The following is an 18,143-nucleotide window of genomic DNA, read 5'->3' as shown; positions in this document are numbered from 1 at the left end:
CCTCAACCGCCTGCGCTTGTTCTCCTCGCATGCCTGGTGCATGCTGAATGCCTTGGAGCCCGACGTCGAATCGATCCATGTGTACGAGCTTATCCTCTGTTCCCCTGGTCACGCGCATCCCCTCCTCTTCTTCATCGCTCGCTTTGGTCGACCAAAGAGTTTTTTTTATGACCACAGCGACGCTTCCGTCGGTGAGATAAATGGGCTACGCAAACGGGCCCAATTTATCAGAGGCCTTTGTTTTGGCCTCTGAAGCAGCAGCCCACAGGACAGTTGGGCCAGATTACACATATTACGGGATAGATGGCTTTGCACATAAAATCTGACGGCCAGGAATGACCGGATCACGAAAACGAACGGTCAAAAACGCTAATCGCTGAGAGAGCTCCGTTTAGGCTCAGTTTTACTGTCCTTAATGAGTGTCTGCTGTAGATTTGATACTGTAGTAAGAATATAATGATGATTATTTCTGGATGAGTACCTGCTGCATGATTTTTCCAGTGCATGTTCAAGTTTACATGTGGAAGGATTTTGCTTGCCACGTGTTTGTGATAATGCTTGTAGGAGCAAATGTTTACAAAATTTACTACTAGTTTATATACTTTTTTGATTGTGTCAACAAGCTAGTGGTACTGATACGCTGTGTTGTTGATTGTGTATTCTCTATATATGAACAATTGCCGTCTTTTTACGTCTTCAGATTAGGGCGTCTGCACAGGTATGAGAGGGACCTACGATCCACTGCTCGGGACGCCCGCTGTACAAAGAACTGTCCTCCATCGGCTGTCTTTGATCTGGCGAGGTATCGAACCTTTCGTCTTCCTTGGAGCAGCTGTTGGTTTGGGTTGGGCAGCATGGAAGTACTACGATCGTAAAGCGGCTATGCGCACCTACGAGACGCCACATGACCAGCAAGAATGTCGGATTGGTTGTCGGCCGTGATGATGAGATTGACCGCGTTATTTCCATCCTCTGCCGCAAGACCAAGAACTGCGCCGCGCTGGTTGGCCACGCGGGGGTTGGCAAGACAGCCATCGCCGAGGGCCTTGCGCAGCGCATCGCTACCGGCAAAGTACCTGCTGCACTTGCCGGGGCACGTGTCATAGAGATCGACCTCGGGGGCATGGTTGCTGGGGCCGTGTTGCGCAGTATGTTTGAGGAGCGGATGAAGAGCGTGATAAAGCAGGCAGAGAATGCGGGCGGCAAGATAATTCTCTTCATCAATGAGATGCACGACGTGATTCCTGGTGCTGGTGATAGCCACGGAAATACAGACGCTTCCAGCATGCTAAAGCCGGCTTTGGCCAGTGGCCGTATCCGCCGTGTAGGTGCGACGACTTTTGATGCATGGTTACCGCAATTGCATTGAGAAGGATCCTGCACTCGAGCGGCTATTCCAGAAGGTGCACATCGTGGAGCCAAGCGTGCAGGTGCAGTGCAGGCAACAATTGGCATTCTGCGGGGGCTAAAGCAGCAGTATGAACAGCATCATGGCTTGGAAATCCAAGATGCTGCTCTTGTTGCTGCTGCGCAGCTTGCAGCCCGCTACATCACTGGTGAGTAATTTACTTGCTTCTATTGTTTCGAGAGGTGATTATGATGTACAGATGATCTTTTGTGGTTATTTCCTGCCCCATAGTTAACATGCTAATTAAACTATCTGCATAGACTGTGATCTGCAATTCAAGGGCGAGAATATTAGAGCCCCGTGAAGCACCCTTGTTGCATTGTGGACATTAAGTTGAAATAATTCTAGAAATACAATATTTACTGGGCTCTGCATATAAATTTCTTTTATGCCGAGTTGCACCCATGAGTGTCAACAACGGATTATATATTGTAGAAAATTAATGGATTTTGTTGCCATCATTACCATAGGTCGTCAATTTCCTGATAAGGCTATTGATCTGATTGATGAGGCGTGCATTGCCACAATAAAAAGGGCCATCTCTGCAAATTTATTGAAGAGGGCAGCGGTTGAACCAAATGATGTCGCACAAGTAAGCATTTTTTTCTCACAACGACATGCCTGACGGGCCTGCGCTCAAGACCTTATAACGGGAGTCAAAACATATATAGATCAGTTAAATTGTGAGGAAAGCTAGACTCACACTACGACTAATATGAGCAATTCCCCTATGCTTGGGAAGCTCAACTCTAACAGGAGGTTTAACAGGGGCCGTATGCATCGTTCTGATGCAGAGGCCAGAGGTAATCCTCCTTTTCTAAAAAAAAAAAAACAGAAGGTTTAACAACTGCTGAGGAAAGCTGGTTAGTTCAACCTATGCGGAGGTTACCTTTATAGTCGGGTATCTAGGAATTGTAATTCTCTCCGGGCATGTTTGGTTGGTTGCTGGGGAAAAGTATGGGATACCCGCCTGATCCCTGGGTAGTTGCCACCCGTGGATAACTTTCCCTGGGCAAATTAATTGGCTGTGCATCTGGTTGACCGAGAGGAAAGTGAAATCCCAACCCATCCCCGTCAAATCCCCGGGCTAAAAATAAACTAGTAATCACTCGTGGAAGAATTCCCCAGACGCTTTCGCTCCCTGGTCTTGACTTGTCATCAGGGGCTGCGCCATCGCCTCGCCGTGGTTCGTCCGTTGCGCTCGTAGCTGCTGTGGTGCTACCCTCCATGGCATCTGCACCGACGAGCACGCCGCCATATAGTCTGGCCGCTGCACCGATCGACGAGCACGCCGCCATATAGTCTGGCCGTGGCATCAACCGGCGAGCACGCGTTGTCCTCGCCGGCCAAGCAGCTTTCATCTCCATTACCCGTGGATTTGCACGTGCCAAGGGAAATCACACCCGTACGTGCTTTGTAAACCGAGGAAATCTCTCCCCAGCGACCAAACATAACCTCATTGTGTTCATCTTTTGGCAAACCAAGTCTCTTGGAATTTGAAATCCAAGTGCCTCCAGTAGCTTTAGTAGACATTTGAGTCAGTAGATGATATCCATTGTTCTGTAGCTTTACATTTCCAGTATAGAATTATAATACAGTCAATGCATTAATGACATTGCAGATATTGTTCTTCTTCTGGGGCTGTGGAACGCTGCACCGCAGAAGCAGATTGAAGCAGGTTCACAATCCAGTCATAGAGCAAGTAAATTGTGAAGGAAAATACTGTGAGACCTCGTGAATCTGGCACGTGCCAAGAAATACACGTCTGGCTGTTAAGCAAATATGCTACAAAAAAAACTGTATAGATGTAAATTTCATCTACCGCAACAAAGCAAAATCTTGTGACAGAAAAATAAAAAAAATTAATCAGTATTGCCTGTGTTAGAGCCTTAGAGGTGACCGCTGTTTTTATGCATCAATTTTTAAGCCATTATGAAGAGATATACATGGTTCTCAGTATCACATATACTAGAAGAACAGGCGCACTTTACCGCGCCCAGTGATTGACCTGCTCGTAGCTCCGGTGATTGTCACGCTGGTATTGTACGACATAACATTACCATCTTTCACAAATTTAATACAAAAAGGTTAGCAGTTGACAGTGGAGGAGCTTGACTGTGATGTCAGGGGTGTGTTTGAGGGGCTAATAAGAATTGTTTTCCCTCGAAAAGGAGGGAGCACCCCAACCTCCATTGAGTGATGCACACAAACTATTTTATTGAAAATAAATGAAGGACATTAGACTAAGGACTGATAAAATACAGGAGCGCAGCTAGTTCCAACTCAAAACATAAATATAAAATTACAGGAGCGCCTGATCGAATAAACAATCTGAAAATTAACTAAGCTTTATTGAAGGAGCGATGCTGTTAGGATAACAAAGTGACTAATTGAAGGAACAAAACCCTAGTTAGTTGACTGGTGCTACTAACAGTTGTGAAAGGGGCAGATGGCACATACATTTTGATGGTCTAATGCAGAAAAGTAAGGAAATTTGACATCAGAGTGCAGAAGATGAAACTGAAAAGACACCAGCCCAAAGCTTGCCTTAGGGGGAGTGACTGCCAGTATTAGAAATATTACCATGCTGATGTACCAGAACAGAACACTGTATTAGGTATCCAATTGTGCTAAACGGAGACTTCTACGTGCAAATTTTTTTACCCGGCATTTTATTTTAAAATGATTGAGGCAAACAGAGGGCACTTTGAAATTACTTCCTGAAAAGCAGATAGAAGGTTTGAGCTCACATAGGGTATGTAAGGTAACTTGCAAAAGGATGCTAATTTTTACCGAACATAGAATGCTATAATAAGTCTATAAAAAAGAATAATACTCCCTCCGTCTTAAAATTCTTGACTTAGGTTTGTTTAGAAATGAGTGTATCTAAATACTAAAATGTGACTAGATACATTTATATCTAGACAAATCTAAGACAATAATTTTGGGACGGAGCGAGTAGTCAACTTTGATCAGAACACTGTTTTGCTATCTACTGCAAGAGATGCTTATTAAACAGATAGTGCTACATAACAGGTGACAAAAGCTTGCAGACTGAAATGATATGCAAAAGGTAGGGCACATGTTTAGGTCTTGGAGATTTTTTTTTAAAGATCCCCAGCATGCTGCTAGCATTTTCATTTCAATAAGCAGGAAGCAGTGGGGAAAACAAATACATGGGTTGATGATCCTAGGATCAGAGAAAAACCCAGGAAAAAAGAGATCAAAAAAATTACAACACGGCTGGCATGCACAGCTCCAGGTGGTTTTAGCCTATCCCAGCCGGTGGCTCCGCGAAGGGACTTTGCAAGCAGCCAGCCCCTGCCTGTCTCCACAGGTTGATCCCACGCTGGATTGCTTGTAGCACATCTCTGACAGACCCAATCTTTTCTCTAAAGGTGCAGGTATTTCCTTCTTTCCAAATTTCCCATAGCCCCAGTATTGTTATGGACTTGATGCCCTTCCTGTGTTCTGGCCTTGTAGCTTGGATGATTTGCATGACCCTTTCCGTGGAGCTTCCTCTGTTTTCTCCTATCGCCCCTCTCAGAGCTTTGCAGCCACCCCAAGCTGCTACTCTTTACCAAATATTTGTTGTGGACGGGCAACACCAGAACAGATGATCCAAGGACTCGAGACTTCGCAAGCAAAACTGACAGAAGTACGAGTTTTCCCAGCCACGCCGTCGCAACCTGTCGTTGCACCATAGTATGTTCAAGTGCAGCAGCCAGCTGAAGATTTGCAACTTCCCCAGTGCCCAAACTTGCCATATCAAGCTTCTCAGCGGGGTTTTGCGAGTTCCTTGAAACTGCACCTTGTAGGCGGAGCTAGCCGTGTACTCACCACGGGCCTCAAGCTTCCACTTCATTTCATCCGCTACATCCTGCCTGATGTTTATGGCCACATCTCTGTCACGCCTTGCCATGTCAAGGAAATCGTATAGTAGATGGTCAGTCTGCCCGTGCGCCAGGTCATTGATCCAGGCATCCTGGCCAAGAGCCGCAGCCACCGTCCGGTTCTTCCTTCTAGAGTGCTTGAAGAGCGTCGGGAAGAGCACCTTAAAACTCTGGGTTGCCGCCCAGGAGCAGGTCCAGAACCTAGCTGCCTGGCTGTTGCCGGTCATCACTGCCGTTGCCGCGCTGAAGAGGGTTTTGTCAGCTTCACTACATGGTAATTCGGTGCCCACCCAAGGCCTAGCCGGGAACTTCCACGTAAACCAGAGCCAACGTAATGGAAGAGCACGTCCGAAACGCTCCAGGTCCATTATTCCAGTCCTCCGTTTTCAGTTGGTGTGCAGACCTTGGCCCAGTTCACCTTGCAGCTGCCCCCCGACAGCTCTTCATCCTGTACCCAGAGAAATTTGCGTCGTGCCTTGTCAATTTCCTTGAAAAAATTCTTTGGCATCCGAAGCACCGTGAGGGAAAACCTTGGGATGGCGCTAAGGACAGCTCTGACTAGGACCCTGCGTCCTGCCACGGTCATTAGCTTGCCTTCCCAGCCGGCAAGCCGAGCTTTGATTTGGTCAAGCACAAACTGAAGATGAACAAGCCATGCTCTTGTCAGCGTCTGTGGCAGGCCGAGGTATTTGAGAGGGAAACCCACAATTTGGCCGCCAAAACTATGGAGTATATCCGGTAAATGTAGTTGCAGTATTACAGATTTGTATGATTAGAATGATGGACAAAGGAAAAGTGGGTAAATGGCTCTCGCTGGGTTATTTCTATCAGTATTCAGCCTTCTTAGGAACTCAGTTTTCTTTCCTGGAGGTGAAAAAGTAATATGCCGCCATGCCTCCAATCGCTTGTGCAGGTATATAACTCTGTATAGTACATCTACTCAGTCACGAAGTTTGTCAGACAACATGTTTATTCATGTGGTTGAGAAGTTTACATTAAATTGGTACTACGTTTTTAACAGAATGAGCAACCAAGGAAAGGTAGCGATCTCTACCTTATATTCAAAAAACAGGCCGTCAAGGTACACGCCAAGGACCCAGACCACAATCTGAGTCGAAATACAACAGAGGCAAAGGAAAAAAAAAGAGAAAACGAGAGAAAGAACAATGGGGAACGTATCCAAATGCCACTACCGTCTAACTGAAATCCCGAAAATGTTGTGCCCATGCCTCCAAGGATACTTTGTCTGAAACTTTACTAGCTCTGCGTGTCCAGAGTTTCAAGTCATGGATTTTTTCACTGTTTTGATCCTTAAGGCGTAAGTTGATCACGTAATGAACTCGGTTCGAAAGTATTTCACGTTTTGGCCCTGTTATGAAACGACAGTCTACTGGACGTTGCGGGCCTCGTGTGCAACGCCAGTCTACTGGACGTTGCGGCCCTTCCCAGAAACGCCTAGGGGGCTGGCGTTGCAGACATGAGGTGGAACGCCAGGACCTATGGCGTTTCTTGCCTTTATATTCTGCCACCCCGACCCCCTCGCCCACCAACCACCATTTCTCCTCTCCTCTTGTTCTTGTTAGCCCGAAAAAGCTCTCCCTCCTCCTCACCATCCCCCCTTCGATCTCCCTCGTCCCTCAACCTTTTAGTAGATTCTTTGGGGCAAATCGAAGAGGCCGGTAAGCTCCTCCAATCCCTCCAATTAGTTTTTGCAATGATTTTGTATTTGTGTAGATTTCTTTTGCAATAGGTGTTCTATTTATGTTGCATTGTATTGGTTGGTTTCTTATTATTGAGTAGATTTAGTGTTAGGTTTTGGTTAGGGTTATGCCTAGTTTGGTTGGACAAGGGTTAGGGTTAGTGTTAGGTTTTGTGTTATGCCTAATTTGGATGGACAAGGTTTAGGGTTAGGGTTTGTGTTAATGCCTAATTTGGATGCAAATGGTTAGTTGTTTTGTTAGTTGTTTTGTTATACTTAGAATTGGTAATTTTGTCCCTTTTTTAGATGGACAAGATTGTGAATATTCATTATGTTGACAAAGAGGCATTCATGAATGTTGATATTGTTGACAAATATGAGGAAGTGTTGACAATTCTTGATAGTCCTACTTATGAAGAGGTTGTGGCAGAAACTCGGATAAGATTGAAGTGGGTTGATCCAAGTGACCAAGTAGAATTATTAGGAAGATATGATGTTGGGTCGGCACACAAGTGTCGAATGAAGACAATGCCTATCAAGTCTAATTTGCATTGGGTTGCATACAAGGAGGCTGTTGCATCCTCGATAGACAAGTCACTCGAAGTGTTTGCTAGTACGGTGGTCAATGTTCCTCTTCATGTTGACTTGAACCAACCCATAGTAGATGATTTGAGCCCGTATAATGTTGTGGCACCTATTGTTGAGCATAAAGTCCAGTACCGCGATGCTGAGGTCCTGGCCAGTGTTGCACCCGGAGCTGAAACGCCATAGGTCCTGGCGTTGCAGACCATACCAGAAACGCCAGGGAGACTGGCGTTTCCTTAGTCCAGTACCGCGGTGCTGGGGTCCTGGCCAGCGTTGCAACCAGAGCTGAAAAGCCATAGGTCCTGGCGTTCCACCTCATGTTTGCAATGCCAGCCCCCTTGGCGTTTCTGGAAAGGGCCGCAACGTCCAGTAGACTGGCGTTGTACACGAGGCCCGCAACGTCCAGTAAACTGGCGTTTCATAACAGGGATGCAACGCCACGGTGCGTGGCGTTTCCAAAAGGGTTAAAACGTGAAATACTTTCGAAACGAGTTCATTACGTGATCAACTTACGCCTTAAGGATCAAAACAGTGAAAAAATCCTCAAGTCATGGCCAATGTCTTTTGCAATCAAGTTGGGCCGTAGTGTTGTGTTTTTGAAGACCCGTTCGTTTCTGCCATGCCAGAGATCCACTGCTCAAGCTGCCAGTACAATCGCCCACTGATGATGGTTGATATTTTTTTGTACTTCACGCGCAAACCGAGTCACGTTAGATGTCTGTCAGGCGATGTGCTGTAGATGTAGGCCTTGCCAGATGTATTGTGCAGTGTTGCAGTGCAGCAAAATGTGCTCGATTGATTCAATAGTTGGGCACCATATTAAATGATTTGTTGGACATGTCAGATTTGAACTGAAGGATGAGTTCTATGCCATGCTAAGGAGTAGAATGCTTGTTGAGGGTTGCACTTCTGTTCAACACGTTGATGAGCATGTACCAAGAGAAATGACGAAACAGTCATAGTCAATAGGTTTTATTCGGAAGAAATCTGCATTTTGCTTGAATATCTGCTTGCTTACTTCTCCAATGGCAACTAAGGGGACCTTCAAAGCGAACCCGTAAACCCGTGCATCTGTCTAGACCGCCAGAGCCATCCAATGTGTGCTTGTATCGATCCATGGGGCGGTCCAGATGCGATTTGAGATAAAATTGGAGAAGGTTTGCGGGGTCCGGACACGAGAAATGTCACTATCCGTCATCCCTAGTCCACCTAAAACCCTTCCCGGACCCCGTGACTCCATCCTCTTCATTTTCTCTCCTTCCTTCTTCCTCTTTTGTCTTCGCCGCCACTCCACCACCCCGGCCACCACGGCAAACCCCTGCCGGAATTATGTATCTCCCTCACCCTCCGGCGCTCCAGGCCTCCAGCAGGGCTCCCCGCTGCTTCTCCACCATCTCCGTTCAGGTCCTGTCCTCCGACCCGACCCCCCCCCCCCCCCCCCCCCCGCGGCCAGGTACCATCCTCTACTGCTATTCTCACCATGCCTCACAATTGTTCGATGAATCGCCGGAGCTGAAAATAGTCGTCCCTTCGTCTTTCTAGCAATGGATCCCGATTTAGAGTACATATACGAGCATTATGTTGAGTCGTCGGACGAGGAGGAGTACTCTGATGAGACATCGATGATGCAGGCGGTCCATGAAGACGCGGGGTGTGAGGATGAGCATGTTCTTAATTTTAAGGGCTCGATCAAGGTCATCAAGTTCTCAACCGCAACAGGGCGCGCGGGCATTTCACACTGACGGCGGACTACTTTGCCTATGATGCACTATTCGTTGACCATTTTCACCGGCATATTGGATGTGCGGGACTGCCTTCGATCGTTTATACCATGATGTTCGGTACTACTTCATCCTGAAGAAGGACGTCGTGGGAATGACTGGGAATCGAAGACCTTATGACATGTTATGTGATCATGCACAACATGATCGTCGCGGATGAGGGCGACGATGCTGCCGCAACTTTAGAATTTGAGAACATAGGTGATCCTATCCAATTTTAGGAACAAAATCCTGCCACATTTGAAAAGTTTATTTGAATGCACCAACAAATTCGGCATCGACCAACTCACAAGCAACTAATAAAAGATCGGATTGAGCATCAGTGGACGGTGAAAGGTGACAAGAATGTTGGAATGTAATATTTGAACTTTTAAAATTTTGAACTAGTACTGCATGCGGCTCTTTGAACGTTTATACCCATTGCATGCGGCTGTTTGATTGTGCGGATTTAAAAAAAATGAGAAAGAGTGGATTTATGCGGCTACAATTGGACATCCGTGTCCACTGACGGATGTGGAAGAAAACTTCTAGGTTACCGTTGGGATGCCTTAAGCCATAAATACAATGGAGATAAACGGATATTCCTTCGATGCCGGGCTCGGTGAAATAAAATAAATAGCAGAAAAATTCAAACAAATTTTTTTCATGCAAGACGATTCATTGTGCGTGAAAAAATTTGTGGCTAAATGACGTTGGAGAAGCTAGTGGCAACAAAAAGTCAAAATGAGCTCCAAACAGTATTTTTTCAAAGTTTCTCACATGTCTAAAATTTATCTTTTTTGCTGAGAGCTATTCAAATGTCCAGCTTCCACGAAATTTGGCACAGAATTCACGCACATAAGCATCTCGCATCACAAAAAATTCCAGGATTTTGTACTAATTTTAATGATTTTACTGTTCACCCACGGATGCAGATGCGTACGAGAGCCAAAATGCCGCTTCCACAGTATTAGGTCTATATAAAAAATCAAGACTTCCTTTATACGTGTCGCAAGTTGTTGTACAGACTTATAAACCACACAGAAAGATTAAAGTGAAAGTTTTGGTACTACGTTGTTATCATATGTTATGCATAACTATAGGAGACTATGGTACTGGATTACCTACTTCCCCATGAGCAACAAAATTAAATTTCATTAATGTTTGCGTGGCAATCTTCAGTCTTGAAGTAATGCATATATAGGCAGATAAGTCGATCCCCCCAGGAAGATTTAGAATTTTGGATTATCAAAATAGCATGGATCATAAATAAAGACGGTACATGACATGTCGTCATTGCTATATATATATGAGCTCTCTATCTGTTCTTGTACTACGTACATGACATGATATCAAAGATTCTTCCTAGTAACAGAGCAAGCTAGTGTCCACAATCCTCTTGCTGTTCCGTACTGCCAATCTATTGAGTGACTAACCAGTTACACATTTTAAAAGGAGAAGAAAGAATATTGTTTAAAGGCAAGGCAAGGGGGGGTGAGTGGCGAGACCATGCATGCTGCCTACCTTCACGTACGTATCCAACAACTACGTACTGCCTCTCTTCCCGCCGTTATTCAAGTTGCCGAGCGCCGACCACCGTACGTCGTTGTGAGGAGAAGGGGCCGGCTTGCGGTGGTCGGAGTAGCGGCCGGAGCCCATGACGTAGGGCGGGCGGGACACCTCGAGGTGGTTGGCGACCCGTGACCGTGAGCAAGCAAGCAATCAAGCTCGGCCGGGGTCTGGACGGAGGCGGCAGCAGCCCACCCATGTTTAAATGCATTTTCCTTTCGAGTTTGCTTCGATTGGACAGAATCATGTGCATGAATTGATAGCAGAAACTTGTTGGTATTAATTAATTTGTGACTGATGGGAGAGAAGGAACACATGCATGCATATGGCGAGGACATGCATGCACCCAAACTAATTATACCTCTATCAAAGCATTATATATATTGACTGCTAATTTTGTTGCTGCTCAAGCACCAAAGGCAAGGAGCAAATCTGCCACCAAGGGGGCCATGTTAAGCTTAACGTGGACGCATCATTTGATCAAGATGATATTATTTGAAAGCATACGGATTCTGCCTCTTCCTATAAGGCACAGTTTTTGGGGTTGGTTCTCTCCTCCATGGACCAAATGGTTTGGAAGGCTTGGACAACGTCCAAGGTCAACTTCTTTGCCTGGCTCACGCTCCAAGATAGAATCTGGACGAAAGCGATGATGTCCAAATTGTGGCCCCTGTCCCCTTGGCAGGAGCATACAGGAATGTTGGTCCGCACGTTTTCTTTAGATGCCGTTATACTCTCACGTTATGAAAACTTGGTGATTCAGAAATTTCGCATCCATTACTTCGACACATCCGCGTGGCACCTGTTCAACTCCTTTGAGGCATGATGGGCGAGCACGAGCGTCGTGGGGATAGCCGACCGGAAAGCAAAGGCCTCGATCACCATGGTGGTGTGGTGGATCATATAAAACAAACGTAACGCGAGGGTGTTCCGGCAAAAGAGCGCACCTCCGCACATCTTGACTCAACCTCATTGTCGATGAGGCCAATCTTTCAATCAAAACAGGGGCTAAGAAGCTAGGGTCTTTCTTATTACAAGAATAATTGTCATGCAAATCTTTCTTATTTAATATATGATGCAAATCTTTTGCCCGTGTTTAAAAAAAAAAGATATTCTTGAGGGGGACGGCTGGAGCTGTCCTAAGGGATGACAAGGGGAATTTTACCAGTCCCTTTGTGCCTCTTTTATTCATTGCTACAGAGATTCTAACGTGGTAGTAGCTCATGAGTTAGCGCATCATTGTACTATTTTCTTAGATGAGCCTCCTGATGAGCTCACCCCCTTCCTACCACATGATGAAACGCTGATTGCAGTTTAATAAAGAGACAGGATTGTGATTAAAAGAAATAAAAGTTATTGAATGTTCTGCTACAAAGTAAAATTCAAAGAATGTTAAAACCAGAAGGAGGCACTCTCAGACAAAAGAGAGTTGCAACTGTAACGTCCAAAGCAAGTGCATGTGCATACCAGGGCATTCATGGCTTAGTTACAAAGCTAACTCTCAGCCCTTTTCCAGGTCCATGACTTAAGCTTACCAACAAAGGGTACATGAACCAAGATTTTTGAGAGAACAAGTATACATTATTGGTTTGTTTGACAAATTGAAATTAATCTGTTTTGACGCGGCGCTACATGAACATGATTGATCGACTATTTACATGGAGTTACTTCTGTACGGAATGTGAATACGCATGCATATTTTGTATCATGGTTCAGATCTTAAGAATTGGTTGGAGAACATATATAGGATAGATGGCAGTCCTGGTATATCCTGCAAGAACATACATGAAAATAAGATATTAGGTGGTATTCATGCGGAATAAATACAGATTATTAGCGGCAAATGACTGGAAAAGAAGATAACATCAAAGTGGTATTAATTGCAAACTAATGATAAATGGCATGAAGTAGAAGGGGGAAAAGCATTGATAATGTTCAGGTGTCTAACCATTCCACTCATAGCCTGTAGGCGCTTATTCAGGAATTCAAATTGGATACACCTTACCTCAGATGTTATTTGAGCTCCAACAGGATAATATCAATTGTTTAAACTGCCTAAATGGGTGTAAAAAGGTCGAGGGAAAGCTCTTAGAGAACACAATACTTTTCTTGCAACGTTGGCATATAGTGTATAAACTGAGAAAGAGATCTTCTGACATAATACATTATATTAAAGCTACTAAGCTAGCTCGCACGTCGTGCGTTCCCAGCGCTCGGTGTCGTTGCTCCATTCGATCGACACGTGTTGGCTTCTTTTCTATGTTTTGACTATTTTTACTCTCAGAAATTACAGCTAAAGTCCACAAATATCTTGCCAGAGAGGGACGACGGCGAGAAAAAGGAGCCGCCGCCGTCGCCTCCTCCATCCAGCCATCGTGTCGGTCTATGGCGGCACCCCCTCCTCCCGTCGTCACCCCGGTCCATGGCGTCCTCCCCTCCCTTACCTTCTCTTCCCGCAGTCCGGAGCTGCCGCCAATGGCTTCCACCCCGCCTTCCTTTTCCCCAACGGTCTTCAGCCCCACCACTATCCTATTTGCCGCCACAAGCCTGGTCCGCAACCACGGCTCCGCTCAGTCCGCCATGGATGAGCTTCGTCTCCAACGGATCGTCGCACCGCGCGGCCTTGGAGGGATCCAACAGAGACTCCCGGAGTGGATGGAGGATGCCCCTCCCCATCTCGATTGCGGTTGGAGGAGGCCGTCTATGCCTCCTACTTTGCGTCGTCCGAGACGGCTGCCACTGTCGATGGCAACCTCCTAATGTAATTATAGTTTTCTGTACTTATACCGTTGTAGGAATCTCAGTACCTTTATTTCTCCTTGAACCATGTCCGCCTCAATATGCAAGATAACAAGAGAAAGATAACACTAGAGGTCCAAGAGAACAAGAGAAGGTCCAAATTTGATGATCAATTGGTCTTTTCCAATGCGTCAGTTTCAACTGGCCCTGGCCTACAATGACAAAATCTTACATATTTTTTTCTTCAGTAATGTCTCACTCTGGAAATGATAACACATAATTGTGTGCATACTGAACTTTTACTGAAATAATTGCTTGAGAGAATTAGCTATCATCAAATTGTCTACTTTGTTAAATTTATTGTGTTTGTTCAAAGTCTGCCAAAACACCTTGGATATGTGCATCTGTATTTTTGTACTCCTGATGTAGTAGTGTTTATTTTTATCACAATAATATGGTTTCTGGTGGATGATGGCTTTCATCATATGAATTAAATTTCATCTTCTGTTTGAAACTTTGAATGGCCGCTTGCTTTTTTTAATTGATTTTACTCTCATTTTTATCACGAGAACCATTTCCATAGCTGTATGGAAGTTTACCGATTCAGGCATAATGACCTGTGTGATTATTCTTAGATCCTTGAAATTTATTATTGTCTTCAGCACCTACACAGAAGTTGTGTTAAAAACGATAGTATGGTCATATAGTAATCTAAAATTTGTGGATCTAACAGGAAAACAAAAGATGCATGAATCAGAATAGGAAAAAGTTTCATTTAGAGGGGCCGTCTGCCTACTTCACCAAATATCCATCCTTCTAATTGTGAGTTAATAAGAGCATTAAGTTGCTTCTAAGGATTCCTGGTTTATGCTGCATATATACAGCACATATTTGGATTAGTGTAGTGTGGATTATGCATTCAAATTGAATAGTAATGAAGTAATAAAGAAGGAGCCTCTCTTCCTATATATCATTGATCATATTATACTCCTTTGCCTGTGGATTGTACATATCATAAGAGTTCTACTTGGACCTCTCTTATTCCATTGACATTAAACTTTCCTTTTATAGGCACTTCACTCTCTGCTACATATAACTCTGCTACTCAAATTTGGTAAATCATAGTGATTGACTGGTTATCACAGTTCCAAATTGAGATGTATATCGGCAAATATCTTTCGGAGACTGTGGTGCTTGCAAGAGTACAAGTTTTTTAAATATGTGTAGTTTATTAATATAATAAGATGTTTCCCGCGCAATACTATTTATTTTTTACCATCAGGTGAGCTATTCCAAAGGGTAACAAATGCTCTGCTACTAAGCTGGGTTCAAAAATAACTTTCTGAAATAAAAATAAACAGATAATATTAGTGTCTAAGATATACTAAATTCAGCAGCTACTTCTTTGTTCTTTTTGTATCATCTTCTTTTTTAGCTGTCTTTTCAAATTTTATTTTTCACTTCGTATCGTGTAAGTGCACTCCTGTGGTTTATCTGGGATTTTGTTCCTCTGAAATTTATGTCTAGATCTTGCATCCTGGAGTTTGCAAAACTCTTGCATGTCGAAGAGGTGTGAACTGGGCAGCACAGATCGAGGTCACTAGGCTTATTTTGGAGATGGACATCATATGCGTCGCTGCAACATTGGTTTCTGCAGAGAGGTATAGGTTCCTGTATGGTCCTTTGGTTGAAGAGTTTAAATACTTTCTGCATGATTTCCAAGAGATCATCTGTCAGATCGGTTAGCGAATGAGGTAACTCATAAGTAAGATCACTCTGAAATCTACTTTTGTTTGTAAAGGTTAACCTGCCACAGACTTAAGTAAGATCACTCTGTTCATAAGAAACTATTCCTCTGCTAATTTATATTTCTTATCCCAATCATATGTTCGCAAACAGGTGAAGCAAAGGTACATAACCACGTCTTCTTGCTGATTTCATTCACTTCAATAGAAAGTTAAGACACATACTCTCAGTTAAATATATACAAAGTTTTGAGCACAACTCAATTCACTTCACTATATAAGAAGGTTGCACATGGTATCACTCCATTACTTTTTTTTGAGGCACACAATTTTGGAACTCTGCGTTTGATGCTAAGACAGTTTCTATCTAGGAGGTTTGAAGTCAAGATAGCGTCTACAAGGTTCAGTTTTAGTACTTTGGAATTGTGAACGTTTTCTATGTGCTCTAGGCTTCTAGCATTTTGCACTGCCCCTTGGACAATCTTGCAAATTTTATTCAGTTGTTTCAGTAATTCAAAAAAGTTCATACAGATATACTAACACCAAGTGTTACCGAATTTTCAAAAATCAACATAGATACACGCACTGGCTTCTACACGCCGTGCCTTCTTCCTGCTAGTATCAAAATTTCTCGTAGAGAAGTTAATGAAATAAGCTTATTCGCGCACTAGATGTCTTTTGTGAAATTTAATATCATTTCTAGATGCCCTGTAGCTTACAATATTTGAGGTCAATGACAAAGTCACTTATCTCTTCTCTAACAATGTGGAATAGAAAATTGGAGGTAACAAAAATAAGAGGAACAAAATGCAGCAAAATAAAAATGAAAAACAGATGGACAGAAATGCAGCTCGTGCAAGACATTTCTAAGAGCTATTAATGTGATGAGATTATATTCTGGAAATACCATGTGATGCTATCACCATCATTACTGCCTTGATGGCAAATTTTGTGTGTGTTTCGGCACAGCAACATTGATGAAGCTCACAAACACACTTTCTATAGCAGAGCCTTTTTAAGGAAAAGAAGAAGAAAACATAATCAAGTGCACTATAGGCAAACTAACACCACCCACTATGGATGCATACTAGATGGATCGGTGTGCCCGGCTATAGCCATGTCTTCCCATGTAATTTTGGGTGGCTTTATATGCATGACGCAGAGAATGAACTCGATCATCGGATAGCGGTTTTTGATGTTCAGGCCAATAGGGTGCTGTGCCTGATTGAAGTATTGTGGCTGCTCTGGTTACTATACTTATTGACCATATGAGTGGACGAACAAATTCAGGATGCTTCATATCTCCCCACATCTCACCCAAAAAAATCAGCAGCAACAATCACACTCTCACAGCCAACACACACCATCACCAGCCGACAACTAGAGCACCGCAAAATCAGTTACACAAACCCTAATCTGGCCACTCAAATGCACACATATCGTACCGGTCTGAAATCAGGAGAAAATTACACTTAACACAAAGCACAGGAACCGAAAACTACTCAACAAGAACGTCTCGCACGTGTGGGCAGCACAGACAGAAGAATAGAAGGCAAGGAAATTACGACCCACACCATCCAGTACCACACTACCACTACCGGTGGCCAAACCCGCTTAACCGCATGCAAAACTGCAAACAGTCGTAAACCGCTCACCGGGCAACACCTGAAAGGCCAGAACATTGCCAAGGTGCAAGGAACGGCCGTGAAAAAGCAGCAGCCAGGGAGGACAACAGCAGTAGCAAACCCCAGCCTACGAACACATAGAACAGCAACGCACGAACAAACCCCAAAGGAGTCGACAGTGACCGAACAGCGGGGCTGAAGCACAACAGGCCACCACACATGCACCGAATGATCTTCCGGTCTGGAGAAATGCAAGCACAACCAAGGTTCGGTTCCTCTTGGTGCTCGTACTGTTCCTTTATCTATGAAATCGCGTGGTTATCTAATCAAAAAGTCTTTTTTTTGGCTAGCTGTGCTGACAGTTCGGCCTGCTGCAGGCAAAGGAAAATTGAACTAACCTTGCTCGCTCGTGAAAAATATTCTCACAAAGCTTCTGGTTCGTTCTGTCCCCTTACCATCCAGTCTCACATCCCGCTAACACCTACTCCCTCCGTCCTAAAATTCTTGTCTTAGCTTTGTCTATAAATGAATGTATTTAAATACTAAAACTTGACTAGATACTTTCATATCTAATAAACAAATCTAAGACGAGAATTTTAGGATCGAGGGAGTACAAGATAAGCACGCTCACCTTCTCTCCTCCGACCTGATCTCGCTTCTCATACGTCTCCCCTCTCACCACGACGCTCCAGTACCTACAACTCACTCCATGTGACCTCCCTCACCTACAGCTCAGCCCACGCCGCCCTCCATGGATGGATAATAGAGATTTCTACGGAGCCAAAAAGAAACTGCATTATATAGTACACGTGGCAGCTTATATCTTTCCACAAGAAAAACAGGGCCGAACCACCAGCTCCACTCTAGTATATGCAACTAAATACTCCCTCCGTCCGGAAATACTTGTCTTAGAAATGTACAAAATGGATGTATCTATAACTAAAATAAGTCTAGATACATCTATTTCTAGGACAAGTATTTCCGGACGGAGGGAGTACAACAGTACATATTTAGATGCAGGATAATGTCTTCCTGTGCCATAAAGCAAGCAAAAGTCAAGCAACTTTCTTTTTAACTTACAGCAGCTGCCAAACAGCAACTTCTAGCTTATAATTCTGCA

The 18,143-nt window shown here is 44.1% G+C and overlaps 1 pseudogene; it reads left to right on the top strand.

Annotated features, from left to right (window-relative positions):
• The first annotated feature begins 200 nt into the window (after nucleotides 1-200).
• On the top strand, nucleotides 201-2,161 carry LOC123397194 (annotated as a pseudogene).
• The last annotated feature ends 15,982 nt before the right edge of the window (nucleotides 2,162-18,143 follow it).

The sequence above is a fragment of the Hordeum vulgare genome, chromosome 5H (assembly GCF_904849725.1).
Source record: "Hordeum vulgare subsp. vulgare chromosome 5H, MorexV3_pseudomolecules_assembly, whole genome shotgun sequence".
In the NCBI taxonomy this organism is placed as follows: Eukaryota; Viridiplantae; Streptophyta; class Magnoliopsida; order Poales; family Poaceae; genus Hordeum; species Hordeum vulgare.
The sequence above is the reverse complement of the archived record's forward strand: the minus strand, read 5'-3'. Positions and strand labels throughout refer to the sequence as shown.